The sequence below is a fragment of the Callithrix jacchus genome, chromosome 8 (genome assembly GCF_049354715.1).
Source record: "Callithrix jacchus isolate 240 chromosome 8, calJac240_pri, whole genome shotgun sequence".
Classification (NCBI taxonomy): Eukaryota; Metazoa; Chordata; class Mammalia; order Primates; family Cebidae; genus Callithrix; species Callithrix jacchus.
In genome coordinates this window covers 75,375,463-75,385,922 of record NC_133509.1, presented here as the reverse complement: position 1 = coordinate 75,385,922, position 10,460 = coordinate 75,375,463, and the positions used below count along the sequence as shown (strand labels likewise).

At 36.1% G+C, this 10,460-nt stretch overlaps 1 pseudogene; it reads left to right on the top strand.

The window, feature by feature from the left end:
- The first annotated feature begins 568 nt into the window (after positions 1-568).
- Positions 569-1,116, top strand: LOC100390292 (large ribosomal subunit protein uL5 pseudogene; annotated as a pseudogene).
- Positions 1,117-10,460: the final 9,344 nt, after the last annotated feature.

The window sequence follows — 10,460 nt, the reverse complement described above, 5'->3', positions numbered from 1 at the left end:
TCCTATTGAGAACACCTCCCTTGATCTCTAACTTCTAAATTAGTGCCAGTAATTTTATTCTTGGTGTGATTTACTTTTCAAAATAAAAAATAAGGTTTCATTTTGCTATATTCTACTTATAGTAAACTTGAGAACACATGCTTTCAAAATAAATAATTTTAATTCAATTTTCATAGAAACAAAATGCAATTAGAGGAGGAAACAAACAAACAAAAAAAACTAGCTCATTTTGATCAAAATGTAGTAATCCTATAAAACTGCTTAATTCCGGAAAGCTGTGGTCAGCTTGCTAGCAATTTCTTTTTTTCTTTTTTATTTTTCTTTTGAGATGGAGTCTCACGCCATCACCCAGGCTGGAGTACAATGGCGTGATCTCAGCTCTGCAACCTACACCTCCCAGGTTCAAGCAATTCTCCTGCCTGAGCCTGTGGAGTAGCTGGGATTACAGGCATGTGCCACCATGCCGGGCTAATTTTTTGTATCTTTTAGTAGAGACGGGGTTTCACCATGCTGGCCAGGCTGGTGCTAATTCCTGACCTCCCGATATGCTTACCTCAGCCTCCCAAAGTCCTGTTCTCCATCATGACGCAGGATCAAGGTGAAAAGGAGAACCCCATGCGGGAACTTCGCATCCGCAAATTCTGTCTCAACATCTGTGTTGGGGAGAGTGGAGACAGACTGCCCTGAGCTGCCAAGGTGTTGGAGCAGCTCACAGAGCAGAACCCTGTGTTTTCCAAAGCTAGATACACTGTCAGATCCTTTGGCATCCGGAGAAATGAAAAGATTGCTGTCCACTGCACAGTTCGAGGGGCCAAGGCAGAAGAAATCTTGGAGAAGGGTTTAAAGGTACGGGAGTATGAGTTAAGAAAAAACAACTCCTCCGATACTGGAAACTTTGGTTTTGGGATTCAGGAACACATTGATCTCGGTATCAATTATGGCCCAAGCATTGGTATCTACGGCCTAGACTTCTATGTGGTGCTGGGTAGGCCAGGTTTCAGGATTGCAGACAAGAAGCGCAGGACAGGCTGCACTGGGGCCAAACACAGAATCAGCAAAGAGGAGGCCATGCACTGGTTCACCCTTGTGGGTGAGCCACTGGGCCTGGCCCACTAGTAATTTCTTAAGGTCATTAACATTCCTTTTAGTCTTGGACTTTGAAATACATAAAAATATTTAGGTCTACGTACAACAATGTAGATATTCAAATATGTGCAGAATCTTAATTTTCTAATTTGTATATATTAATTACATACTTCAGAGTAAAAAATTTTGGTATTTCAGACATGATTTTATAAGGTTGATTCACTTACATTATTTTCACCATGAGCATTTGTGCCAATACCTTTCATCACTATGTTATGCCTATGACACTTAATGTAATTTGAATTATGAGACAAGTTGTTTAAAACTCCAAATAATGTGAAAAACTATTAAAAATTGAGTTTTAAAATATCAACTAGTTAATATTTTACTTTGGTATAAATAATATCCAAAAGAAATACTTTTATTAATTGTTTTAAGCACTGGAAAAATGTATTAAAATATTTTCTCTGAATTAATCTGTTTTTATAATAAATTTGTTTCTCAAATGGAAGAGGATACTTCCTGAAAGTATTGACTTAGATATTTCTTGTTCTTTGCTACTTGAAATATCTTTTGGAAAGTTTTGTCAACTTCCATTAAAAACAAAAGAAAGGGTAGTAATTTTAATAAAAACATGTAGAATTTACAGTTCAATTTTTTTTTTAAGCATCGGGATGTTTCTACTATAAAATATGGCTTTCCTTATGTCTCTTCCTTCATATCTTCCAATTGATTTCAATAGTTTTCTCCAGAGATGTATCTCTTGTATATTTTCTATATTTTTAGAAACATTAATTTTCCTCCCTTATAACTTAAATTCATTTCCTTTAAGTTTCATTTTCTATTGTTTTTGAAAATTAACGATACTCTTATATGCTGATTTTTAAATTGTAACACCTTGCCTATCTCTTTTGATAATTCTAATAGTAAGTCAAGTAATAGATATTTTTTGTTGTTTCTTTGTGTGTGTATTGATATGTGTGTGTAAGCCTGTTTCTATCAAAAAACACTTTCCTAGTTGCTACATCGCTCTATACTTAAGAAGTTGTATACTATTCTATTTTATTGCAGTGGACAGAGACTTAAAAAATTTTAAATAGTAATTTTTAGTAACCTTATTTTTTTACTTATTATCAGTGTGATTTTAATGGTTTTCTTTTTTTCAATTGAGCCCTCTAGGTTTTGTGCTTGCTTATATTTTTTCCAAGTAAGCAAGTTTTCTTTAATCTTAGTGTTTTTACTCCATGAAAAGTTTTTGAATTTCCTGATATTTTTGTACCCATTGAAATAATCATTTATATGTATCTCTCAATCAGTTAATATGATAAATCAGTTAATAGGATAACTAATGTTGAAATGGCCTCAAATTCCTGAAATAAACTCAATGTGGTAATGGTTTGTCAACTTCATTTCTGGAATGAGGTAGTTAATATTTCATTAGCATTTTCTCATCTGCATTAAATAAAGTTTGAAACACATTTTTGTTTTTAATTTTGTCCTTATCTGGTCTCTATATTTAATTAATACTAAAAGCATAAAATAATTTCAGTGGTAATTATTCTTTATCTCATATCTTAATTACTATAAAATGGAAATAATCTGTTTCTAGATTATCTAGTAAAATTAGTCTCCATATCTATGTGGGCTGCTGCTGTTGTTGTTGGTAGATACTTAATTACTCATTCAAAATTCAATAATAATAGTGCCATCTAGTTTTCTGTTATACAATTTTGTCATTTACACGTTTCCAGGAAATTGCAAATTAGCCTATTTTACTAAAATAATTTACAAATGATTTTTCAAAAATTCTTACTGTTCTAGGGTTATTATGGTGTTAGTCTTATGTTTAAATCTTTAATCCATCTGGAGTTAATTTTTGCATAAGGTGTAAGGAAGAGATCCAGTCTCAGCTTTCTGCATATGGCTAGCCAGTTTTCCCAACACCATTGATTAAGTAGGGAATCCTTTCCCCATTGCCACACAATGGGGCCCATCAGGGGGTGGGAGGATAGGGGAAGGAGAGCTGGGAGTGGGGGTTAGGGGAGGGATAGTGTTAGGAGAAATACCTAATGTAGATGACAGAGTGATAGATGCAGCAAACCACCATGGCACGTGCATACCTATGTAACAAACCTGGACATTCTGCACATGTACCCCAGAACTTAAAGTATAATAAAAAAAATTGTATTCTATATTTTTAGTGCCTCTGGATACATTGATGTAATCTAATACATTAATATATCTATATAACTTATAGATATTTTTATAATTATTTATGTGTACCTTTTTAATTTATTACTTCAGCCAGATGTGTATTTTTTATTATTTTATACAGAAAATTATTTGTTACATTCTTTCATTAGGGTTCTCCAGAGAAACAGAATCCATAGGATGTATATAGATATAGGTAAAGATACAGGCATAGGTATAGATATAGATTTATTATAAGGAATTAACTCATGAAATTATAAAGGCTTCTAAATCCTCAGATATGCAGTTGGTAAATGGAAGACTAAAAAAACTGGCTAGTGTAGTTCCAGTCCAAAGGCCAGAGAAGCAAACAAAAGAAGAAAAACAATGTCTCAGCTCAAAGATAGTCAACAGGTGGAATTCCCTTTTACTCACAGGAGGACCAGCTTTTTTTTTTTAATTCAGACCTTCAGACCTTCAACTGATGATTCCTACTCAAATTAGGGAGTGAAGGAATCTATTCTCTCCTCGGGTCCACAAGGGGGCATTGTTTCAAAGGCAAGAACTTTCCAGAGACATGCCCACCTGCCTTCATTCACGTCTCCATCCAGGAGCTTAGAGGTCTTTGTTTAACTTTCGTGTGTAGGAAGATAGACTACCCAGGTGAGCTCCCTTTGTCTAGTAAGCCCACAAAAAGGAATGGGAGGACTCTGGGCCAAACAACAAATCAAATGTCAGAATCAAAGATTGCAGTGTTCGCGCCAAGGGCTTGAGACAGTTAGCGTGACTCGCCCCATCTTGGCTGCTGGACCTATCTGCTCTCCCCCTGCTCTCGAGGGCTGTCGAGTCGAGGTAAAAATGGCTAAGCCACTGAGGCAAAAACAGAATGCAGAGTAAGGGCCTGCGGTTTATGAGGACATTGTGCTGACTGCTTTCATATCCCCTTTAGTCTCTGTGTAAGCAATAGGCTTGTTGCAATTGAGATGCCTGAGAGGGGCAAAGACCCCTGCCCATATTTTCTCAGGAGCTGAGCCTCTGTTCTACCTCCTGATGGAAAACATGATTAACAAGCCACCTTAAGGGCACCATTGTTTGCTTGCACTGTGTATCTTTGAAAAACATGTATTAACTCTTAAACTGCTTTGTAAGCTATTATCACAAGCCCCCTTAAAACTGCCTTGTGAGCTGTTATCACAAGCCCCTGATAACTATTTTTGCATGATTTCTATTCCCTTTTCTGTCTGCCCCCTTTTCTGCTGAGCTAAAGTAAATGCTGAGCTAAAGTAAATGTAACAAGAAAAAAGGTATAAAAGCATCACCTACAAAAATAAAGTTGCTACTTGACTACAAGTCATTCAGACCTCCAGACTCCACTTTTCTTTCTTCTTTCACGTCCGCGCACTCTCTCCCTCAGGTTGAACGAGACATCTATGTTGGTGGTCTCGGGGACTCCCGCAGGTCGGTAGCCCCCGGCAGACATGTCGGACCCCAACAAAAGATCAATCACTCTAGCGGAAACTTAAAGGAATTACTTTCATAGGACAGAAAACCTTAATGGGGATAGAATAACACCTAGATTAAAAGTCCCCTTCTCACACATCTGTGCAGACTCCATTTCTGGATTCCCTCTCATGACAGTGTGGGAGCTTGCTCTCTTATCTGTTTCTTTCTCCTTTTTCTCTCGCTTTTCCTAAATAAATCACTTTCTGGAAAACTCTGTGGCATCCAATATTTACTTAAACCAGCTCACCGCACCTAGTGGGGTCCTCTCTCTGATTCTTGGGTGAGTGAGGGACCAAGGGACTGGAAGAACACATCCTATCAGGGAGCAAACTGAGCCCACCATCAGCAATTTGGTCAGAGGAGGACAATCTACTTTACACAGTCTGCCAATTCAAACATTAATCTTTCCAGAAACACCTCACAGATACATCCAGAACAATGTTTGACCAAATGTCTGGGTACATTATCACCCAGTCAAGGTGACCCATAAAATTAACCATCATGGCTCCATTTTTGTTTCTAATTTGTTATTTTCTATATGACATTTGCTAATTATGCTCTACTTTCTTTGACTTTATTTTATTTTTCTAATTATTTTTATGTTGGATGGTTAACATTTAAAATATTTTTTTCCTTTCTACTTCAACTATTTATTACTAAAATTCCTACTTAATATTGCTCTTTCAGATTCTGAGATGAATTATTTTTTTTTGAAATTTCTATTAGTTATATATTGCTTATCTGTTGCTAAAATAATACTGAATATCAAAAAAAGCAAAACACCTCAGTGGCGTAAAAAAATGCTAATTTATCATGTATCTCTGGGACCACTGAGGAAGCTCAATAATTTCAGTTGAGCTAGTTCAGGTAAACTAGATTCAGCTCAGCTGGGTGGCTATGTTAAAATCTGTGGATCAAGCATGGCATAGATCTTCATTGTGGTTTGAATTCCGGTCTCCTGAAAATATATTTATCCTGGGGCCTTGAATAAGAAAGGGGTACTAGCTAGGGGAATATCTTCTCATGATAATGGTAGGAAGTTGAGGCAACCCCAACTACCTGAATTCATTGAATAATCTTAGCATAAATACAAAGTATGAGCTATACACCCTACTCAAAACATGACATGATTGACATTTGTGACATTATGGTTTAGGTCCCAATGTGTATTGGAAGTCTACAAGCATAGGGCCTAGATGACACTTTTGTAACCAATCCATTTTTTAGGATATAGATTATGATAGTTTGATAGGTACCTAAAATTATTTTTATTTCTTTTAGAATCAGGATGAGTTAAAGTCTGAAATATCAAAAACATAATTTATTTGTACAAGGTTTATTTGAATTAATCTAAATTGATCCCTATTTTTCTGACTAGAAACTAATACACAGAGAGATTACTTGCCCATTCCCCAAAATAGAAAATTGTAAAGCTAAAATTTTAACACCAGCCCTGCTCTGCAGTTTTATCCTCTACACTCTGCTATATTTCTCATTTAACTATTTGTCTAGAAGAGTGATATTAACATTTGCTCTTGTCCTCTCTTCCTTTTAAAATTTTTCTAAATTTACACACTAAAGAATAACTATAATTCTCTCTATGTCTCAACATTGCTCTCTCTTTTGTAATAAAATTGCCAAATTATGTATCAACGTTTAAGAAAAGAAAAATTTGACAGCTATCTCACCATGAACTTTTTTTTCTCAGCTTGGAGAAAAATTATAAATAATTGACAAAATGGCATTTTTAAGGGTGGAGAATCTGTTACTTGATACCCTTTTTTGTTGTTGATTATGTTTAATAGCTTAAAATGTAAAACACAACGTGAAGTATAGACTGATGGCTGAAACAACCTTAAAAACAGCAAATTAATAATGGAATATTCTAATGTCCTGTTTCCTTTCAATGAATCTTGTTTGCAATATTTTAAGACAATTCTGAATACATCTACTACTTATATCAAATTACTAACTTTTTACAACTTTCATTTTTAAATTTCTCATTGTCATTTTTCTGTTTTTTGAAATGGTACTTTTTTTTGAGTTGAGATATTTTCAATCTTCATGTTTCAATTCTTACAAAGATAAATACCAATTATATATACATTTATGTGTATACACATGTACAGACACAATGATTAAATATTCATTATGCACTTATACTCACATGGTTATTTTAATAGGCCCAAATAATTTGTAGACTATTAAAGTAATATTAAATATTTGCCATCAAAATTTGGCCTATTAAGGAGCAGATTTAAAAAAATTAGGTAACTCTTTTAAGCTAATTAAAAATCTTAGAATATTGTACACCTGATTTCTCCATCATAATCTGTACATAATTACCTTCATCTATTTTACAACAGTTACACGCCCTACATAGTATTTTTTATACAATAAAAATCATGTCTAGATTTTTTTTCATGATGGCAGACTGGAGGGAGTGTTAGAATGCCTCTCCCACTTAGAAAGATAAAATAGTATATAAAGGTTCACACCATGAACTTTTTTTCCAAGGAGCAATGAAGAACTTAAGAGGAAAATAGAAAAATGACAGACCCTTTGAAAGAAGCAGGAGGCTGCAGCCTACACCGTACACCAGGAAAAAACTTTAAGTCCTTAGAGTGTGAGAGACTGCCTCCAGGATATACACCCGCATCGGGAACCTGACAATCCAGCCCACAGGGAAAGGCCTTAAGCTTTCCCAGCACTGGAAGTGACATAGAGAGTGGTGGGGAATATAAAGTAGGAGCAACAACACACATTACCAGTCTGTAGCGCCAGACTGAAAGAAGTCATTCCTGATTCTACATCACCAAAGACCTAGCAGAAGTCTACCAACTAACTTAGGCAGCAGTCACAGGTTGAGAGAAGGTCCAAACTGAAATTTCTAATATAATTTCAAGTGGGGATGAACTCCCTTGGCCAGAACTGGAGGATAAGTAGGAAATGTGCTCCAGCCAGGGATGCAGGAGCTGGGTCCCCAGGGTTTGCAGGTTGACTGGGAAGGACATGGCCTAAAAGCCATGGTTTCTATCTCTGCAGGAAAGGCTTATGGCCGGGGGCAGTTTTGAGCTCTGAGTGTTCACTGCTTGGAATTTAGCTAGCTGTTGCTAGTTAACTACTGTGATGGGGGGAAGACCTGAAAAACCAACTTTCATAAATGAAGGAGAAATAGAATTATTTTCATAAAAACAAATGCTGAAGGAATTTGTCACTACCAGACTGCTGTATAAGAAATGCTGCTAAAACACAGTTCCAAATTCTGAAACAAAAAGTTGATATGTACCAGAATAGAATCTCTTGAAAGCATAAAACTCATAGGGCCTATAAAACAATAACACGATGAAGAAAATAAAGTATATATGTAACAATTAACAAAATTGTCTGGAGCAGTGCCTCAAATCTCAGTACTAACATTGGATGTAAGTGACCTAAATGCCCCACTTAAAAGATATAGATTGGAAGAATAAATAACAAATTACAAACCAAATATCTGCTACCTTCAAGAGCCTCACCTAACAAGTAAAGGAGACATATATGAGGCCAACAATCATATGAAAAAATGCTCATCGTCACTGGTCATCAGAGAGATGCAAATCAAAACCACACTGAGATACCATCTCACGCCAGTTAGAATGGCGATCATTAAAAAATCTGGAGACAACAGATGCTGGAGAGGATGTGGAGAAAAAGGAACACTTTTACACTGTTGGTGGGAGTGTAAATTAGTTCAACCATTGTGGAAGACAGTGTGGCGATTCCTCAAGGCCTTAGAAATAGAAATTCCATTTGACCCAGCAATCCCATTACTGGGTATATATCCAAAAGACTATAAATCGTTCTACTATAAGGACACATGTACACGAATGTTCATTGCAGCACTGTTTACAATAGCAAAGACCTGGAATCAACCCAAATGCCCATTGATAATAGACTGGATTGGAAAAATGTGGCACATATACACCATGGAATATTATGCAGCAATCAGAAATGATGAGTTTGTGTCGTTTGTAGGGACATGGATGAATCTGGAAAACATCATCCTCAGCAAACTGACACAAGAACAGAAAATGAAACACCGCATATTCTCACTCATAGGCGGGTGATGAAAAATGAGAACACATGGACACAGAAAGGGGAATACTAAACACTGGGGTCTATTGGGGGGAAAAGGGGAGGGCCAGTGGGAGGGGGAGGTGGGGAGGGATAGCCTGGGGAGAAATGCCAAATGTGGGTGAAGGGGAGAAGCAAAGCAAAGCACACTGCCATGTGCGTACCTACGCAACTGTCTTGCATGCTCTGCTCATGTACCCCAAAACCTAAAATCCAATAAAAAAAAAAAAGATTCATATGAACTCAAGGTGAAAGGGTGGACCATGTTTCACATTACCTGACTTCAAACTGTACTACAATGCTATAGATACCAAAACAGCATGGTATTGGTATAAAAACAGGCACATAGACCAATGGAGCAGAATAGATAACTCAAAAATAAATCCAAGTACTTACAACCTCTTGATCTTCAACAAAGCATACAAAAATTTAAATTGAGAAAAGGACCCCCTATTTAACAAATGGTGCTGGGAAAACTGGATAGTCACATGTGGAAGAATGAAACTTGATCCCTATCTCTCACCTTATACAAAAATCAACTCAAGATGGACCACAGACTTAAATCTAAGACTTGACACCACAAAAACTCTAGAAGATAACCTAGGAAAAACTCTTCTGGACATTAGCCTAGGCAAATAATTCATAACTGGGACCCTAAAAGCAAATGCAATAAAAGCAAAAATTAATAAATGTGACCTAATTAAACTACAAAGCTTCTGTATAGCAAAATACACAACCATCAGAGTAATGGACAACCCTCAGAATGGGAAAAATATTTGCAAATTATGTATCCAACAAAGGTCTAATATCCAGAATATACAAGCAACTTAAATCACCAAAAAATAATAATTTCCTCAAATAATGGACAAATAAAGTGAGTAAACATTTCTCAAAAGAAGGTATACTAATGGCCAAGAAACATATGAAGAAATGCTCAGTATCACTAATAATCAGGGAACTTCAAATCAAAACCACAATGGGATATCACCTTACTTCTGCAAGAATGTCACCCTAGCTGGAGTGCAATAGCACAATCTTGGCTCACTGCACTTCACCTCCTAAGTTCAAGCAATTCTCCTGCCTCAGTCTCCTGAGTAGCTGGGATTATATGCATGCACAACCATGCCTGGCTAATTTTTGTGTTTTTAGTAGAGACGGGGTTTCACCATGTTCTTCAGGCTGGTCTCAAACTCCTGACCTGGCGATCTACCTGCCTTGGCCTCCCAAAGTGCTGGGATTATTTTTTGAAGAAGTAAAGGTACATTTACTATTCAATCCAGCAATCTTGCTACTGGGTATCTACTCAAAGGAAAAGAAGTCATTATATTAGAAAAAGACCTACATGTGTATATTTAATTACAGCACAATTCACAATTGCAAATATATGGAACCAAACTAAGCTTCCATTAAACAATGAGTGAATAAAATAAATGTGATATATATGCACCATGGAAAACTATTCAGATGTAAAAAAGAATGAAATGTATTTTGCAGCAACTTTGATGGAACTAGAGGCCATTATTCTAAGTGAGGTAACTCAGAAATAAAAAATCAAATACCATATG